Below are 5,772 nucleotides of genomic sequence, written 5' to 3'. Positions count from 1 at the left end.
GGATGCAATTATGTGCGCGCCAAAGGCGCCCGCGCTCCAGGAAAAGGGGGCGTGGTCACCTAAAATGGAGCGTGTCCAGTGTAGTAGAACCCCTTATACCAGGCATGTCCAAACTGCAGCCCCCCAGCTGTTGAGAAACTACACATCCCAGCACGCCCTGACATAGCTTTAGCATTCTCCGACAACAAAACTGTGTCAGGGCATGCTGGGATATGTAGTTTCACAACAGCTGGAGGGCCGCAGTTTGGACATGCCTGCCTTATACTATCTAGTACTGGTGCCCCTTTCACCTTATAGCACACGGTACGAGCTGAAATTCACCTTATAGCACACGGTACGAGCTGAAATTCACATTATAGCACACGGTACGACCTGAAATTCACATTATAGCACACGGTACGAGACAAAATTCACATAATAGCACACTGACTGAGCCGATAGTCACATTGTAGCACACTGACTGAGCCGAAATTCACATTATAGCACACTGACTGAGCCGATAGTCATATTGTAGCACACTGACTGAGCCGATAGTCACATTGTAGCACACTGGCTGAGCCGACAGTCACATTGTAGCACACTGACTGAGCCGACAGTCACATTGTAGCACACTGACTGAGCCGAAAGTCACATTGTAGCACACTGACTGAGCCGACAGTCACATTGTAGCACACTGAATGAGCCGACAGTCACATTGTAGCACACTGACTGAGCCGATAGTCACATTGTAGCACACTGAATGAGCCGACAGTCACATTGTAGCACACTGACTGAGCCGATAGTCACATTGTTGCACACTGACTGAGCCGACAGTCACATTGTAGCACACTGACTGAGCCGACAGTCACATTGTAGCACACTGACTGAGTAGACAGTCACATTGTAGCACACTGAATGAGCCGACATTCACATTGCAGCACACTGAATGAGCCGAAATTCACATTATAGCACGCTGAATGAGCCGAAGTTCACATTGTAGCACACTGAATGAGCCGAAATTCACATTGTAGCACACTGAATGAGCTGAAATTCACATTGTAGCACACTGAATGAGCTGAAATTGTGACACCAGTGACAGCCAGAGTGACAGCAGGGACAGGGAGAGAGAGAGTGACGACAGGGAGAGAGAGAGTGACGACAGGGAGAGAGAGAGTGACGACAGGAAGAGAGAGAGTGACGACAGTGACAGCAGGGAGAGAGTGACGACAGTGACAGCAGGGAGAGAGAGAGTGACGACAGTGACAGCAGGGAGAGAGAGTGACGACAGTGATAGCAGGGAGAGAGAGAGTGACAGTAGGGACAGTAACGACAGGAAGAGAGGGTGACAGCAGGGGAACATTACCTGACTGTGGTCGGCGGAGGCACCCATGGGCAGCGGCAGTGATAAGGAGGCCTTTGGTGGGTTAGGTCCCTCTGACCGCCATTTGTTGCGGGTGAGCGGCTGGCGGCGGTGAGCAGCGGGCGGCTGTTGGCTGGTGGTGGTGAGTGGCTGGTGGCGGTGAGCGGCTGACGGCGGTGAGCAGCTGGTGGCTGGCAGCGGTGAGCGGCTGGTGGCGGACGGCCAGAGACGAAAAAGATCATATTGCCCCCCCACTCGGTCCAGTTCAGGTATACACACAAAACCACATATACACGCATACACACACTTACATATATAAAAATACACACCCAGCCACATTTACACACAGCCATATACACATACACACACACACACACACACACACACACACACACACACACACACTATATCACTTATACACACATAGCCACATATCTACATACTCACAGTCACACACGCAGCCAGATTTACACACACACACACACACACACACATCACAGACACACACACACACACATGTCCCCACACTGACACTCTCTTACATCAGTTCCAGACTGAGCTGGGCAGCTGCGCTGTCAGGGTGGCGGGAGCCAGGCTGGCGGCGGCTGGGCAGCTTTGAGCCGTGGAGTGTCACGCGTGAGCCGGGCTGGCGGCGGCGGGTGGAGGGCGGCTGGGCGGCTGTGAGCTACAACAGCACTCTACACAGCCGCTGGCCATCGAGCAGGGACAGGAGCACAATGTGCAGCAGGATGGCGACTTCCCTCGCCTCATGCTGCACATTTTCATTTCCGGGTCAGTGGAAGAAGTGGCGGCATACCATACCACTGTATACTGCCCCACTTCGACCACTGTGTGTGTGTGTGTGTATGTATGTATGTATGTATGAATGAATGTATGTATGTATGTATGTATGTATATATATATATATATATATATATATAGAGCTGTGGGGATATACTGTACATATATATATATATATATATATATATATATAAAATGTGTGTGTACATCCCCACAGCTCTATATATATATATATATATATATATATATATATATATATTACACCCAAAATCACTACAATCAGCCCATGAACATGTATAGTGGGGGCCAGGCCAAGGAGAACAGATTGCAGGCTGCAGGAATTGGTGATCCACGCATGGAACAACAACAGCAGGAGGCCGCCTGCAGTCTCCTCTGTAGCCGCTGTCTCTCACTTACCGAGAGCAGCTCAAGCTGATCACCCCCTCCGGAGATGTTACCAGCAGGACGCAGAGACGGGCGGCAGCAGGCGAACACGGACAGCGGCACCCGGGAAAGCGTGAGTGGAGCAGCCCAGAGCAGATTACAGGGGCTCTTAACTCACACGGCAGAGGCGGCGCTTGAGGGACTTCCCTTCAGTTACTGCAGTAGAGCGGGAGCCGGCGGAGCTGACGGAAAATGTGACCGTCACATTTGCCGGGGAGGCCGCTCACTCATACTTAATTTTTTTTCACAGACAGCCACATGCCCCAGCGACAGCGACCCGCCCCCTCAGGTTCTGGCGCCCATAGGCAGCTGCCTAAAGCTGCCTAATGGAAGCGCCGGCCCTGACTGAGGTGATCGCAAGGTAGGAGTAGGTTTGGAGCTGCTCAGAAACTGCATGAAAATTTTTACGAGCAGCTCTGCTAACCTTACGTTCGCACTTTTGCTAAGCTAAGATACACTCCCAGAGGGCGGCGGCCTAGCGTTTGCACTGCTGCTAAAAGCAGCTAGCGAGCGATCAACTTGGAATGAGGGCCACTGTACCTTGAGACCATGTGGTTCCAAATAACACATTTCAATGTGTTGTTTCACTAAAACACAGATTAATAAATCTCTGAAACAATCTTTTCCTGTAATGTTTTCCTTTTTCATCTATGGTGAATACCTTAAGTTTTCGCGATCAATATACAGTAGGTAAGACCAGTCTTGAATGGCTCTCTACTTAGTAGATGGTCTTACCTGATAGAAACTCATTGTGTGCTGGTCTGTGTAGGTTATCATTTTCATTCCATGTGGATGATATTGGAACAACAACAGAAGAATCCAATTAAGTATTTTCACTACAGAGAAAAATATGGACACTATAATGTTATCAATTCTGAAGCAGACATAATAATTGTTTTTATTTACAATACTATGAAAACATATTTTTATTTATTTTTGTTTATAATGAGGCATAGATCCCATTTTTATTAATAACGGTTACAGATTAGTCATAAGGGGGCACAGTATGCATTTTTATTTTAAGGACACATCTCTATATATGTTCGTCTGAATTTAAAGTTTAAATTTAATTACATTAAGGAGACACACATTATTTTATTTTCTCCTAAGTGTAACCCCAGTTTGTTGGCTATGCACAAATAGTACTGTATATGTATTACAACCAGGTTACTACTAGAAGTGTATTCTATGCCTGGGGTGTGGTATGGGTGACTGATGGTCTCCTGACCGCCGGTCAGCATTTTGACGCTGGGATCCCAGCAGCATACCGAATCCAGGATCCCGGCGGGGAGGGGCGAGTGCAGGAAGCCCCTTGTGGACTCACTGCGCTTGCCACGCTGCTGGCTCGGTGGCGACCTTTGATCACTCTATGGGTGTCGTGGAAATCCACGAGTGGAAATAGTCCCTGTTGGTCGGCATGCCAACCGTCAGGATAGTGAGGGGGCGGGATTGTGGGGGAGGTCATGTGACAGTCGGTCTGCTAACTGCCGGTCACATGAATACCACCCCTATGCCTGATAGTGCCTCCTCCCAAGCTCTAACTCTTCCAGTCCAATCAGTGTTAGCTCAGGTAAACCCAAGATATAGGTAACACAGTGGGTGGATGGATGCAAAGTATTTAATTTATATTCTTAATTTATTTTGTTTATTCTTGCAGAAATACAGTAACTAGCATACTGTAAATAGAGATGAATGAAGAAAGCACAGGTTTATTGTACCAGATACAACTGCAACAATGGAACTTCAAAGTTACAATAAAGAAAATATAATTATCCATTATAAGATATTATTTTAAATATTATCTTCTGAATTCTGAGTTTCAAACAATCTGCACTCAATGCTAGTGTTCACAAGTGATGATTTGCAACTGTGCATGTACGTAAAAGTCTGCCACATAGTGTATGCACAAAAGGTGCTGTTGCTTTCTGGTCAAACTTTTTCTGAAATGTGGCAGAAAAGTGATGGGTATTACTGGCCGGTGACTAGGAGGTGGCTACTAGTGAATGCAAAAATGGTCCATTTAGTGGGTGTGTTATGTGAGTGTTGGGGGCCTGTCAGAGCAAACTGTGGTATTTAGAGATGCATAGCGGTAAGCCAAAAAAAGGGATACGGGGGGTCATTCCGAGATGATTGTAGCTGTGCTAAATTTAGCACGGTTCCGGTATGAATGGTCGACCATGTTATGGTCGACAGTCATTAGGTCGACCACTATTGGTCGACATTGACATGGTTGACATGGACACATGGTCGACACATGAAAATGGTCGACACATGAAAGGTCGACACATGAAAATGTAGACATGAGTTTTTAACTTTTTTGTGTCGTTTTTTGCGTAAAGTGACTGGGAACCCCAATTAGTGCACCGCGTCCCCTCGCATGGCTCGCTTCACTCGCCATGCTTCGGGCATGGTGCCTTCGCTTCGCTCGGCACAGATTACCGTTCCAATCGTAGTCCACGTGGATCGTAAAGTATGGAAAAGTTCCCCAAAAGAAAAAAAAGTTAAAAAACACATGTCGACCTTTTCATGTGTCGACCTTTCATGTGTCGACCATTTTCATGTGTCGACCATGTGTCCATGTCGACCATGTCAATGTCGACCAATAGTGGTCGACCTAATGACTGTCGACCATAACATGGTCGACCATGTGAACGGATACCATTTAGCACAGCTACGATCATTCACACTGACATGCCGGGTGACACCCAGCACAGGGCTATCCAGTCCCGCATGTCAGTGCTGGCCCCCCTGCAGAAGTGCAAAGGCATCGCACAGCGATGATGCCATCGCACTTCAAGAGTATCTCCCGACCAGCGCAGCTTTAGCGTGCTGGCCGGGAGCTACTCATTGCTCCCCGGCCTGCAGTGACGTCACTTAGCCGCTGCGGCCCGCCCCCGTTCGGTCCAGCCTCGCATGCGTTGGCCAGACCGCACCCATGAAACGGCGGCCAAACGCCGCCGTTCCGCCCCCCCCCCTCTCAGTGAACGCCTCTGCCTGTCAATCAGGCAAAGGTGATCGTAGCGGCCCGACGGCCTTCGGCCATCTGGCATGCGCCGGCGCACTGCGGCGCCGTCGCATGCGCAGTTCTGACCCGATCGCACTGCTGTGATAAACTGCAGCATGCGATCGGGTCAGAATGACCCCCATGGTTCGATGAAGAAATTGCACCTGTAATATTACTGGTGCAA

General features: G+C 48.7%; 1 long non-coding RNA gene across 1 annotated transcript; it reads left to right on the top strand.

Annotated features, from left to right (window-relative positions):
* The first annotated feature begins 4,070 nt into the window (after positions 1-4,070).
* Positions 4,071-4,358, top strand: LOC135064987 (uncharacterized). Its single transcript, XR_010251333.1, has 2 exons — positions 4,071-4,154; positions 4,242-4,358. It is a non-coding gene; the product is annotated as an uncharacterized LOC135064987 (long non-coding RNA).
* The last annotated feature ends 1,414 nt before the right edge of the window (positions 4,359-5,772 follow it).

Source organism: Pseudophryne corroboree, chromosome 1, assembly GCF_028390025.1.
Source record: "Pseudophryne corroboree isolate aPseCor3 chromosome 1, aPseCor3.hap2, whole genome shotgun sequence".
NCBI lineage: Eukaryota > Metazoa > Chordata > Amphibia > Anura > Myobatrachidae > Pseudophryne > Pseudophryne corroboree.
Note: the sequence above shows the minus strand (reverse complement) of the source record. Positions and strands in the feature narration are given on the sequence as shown.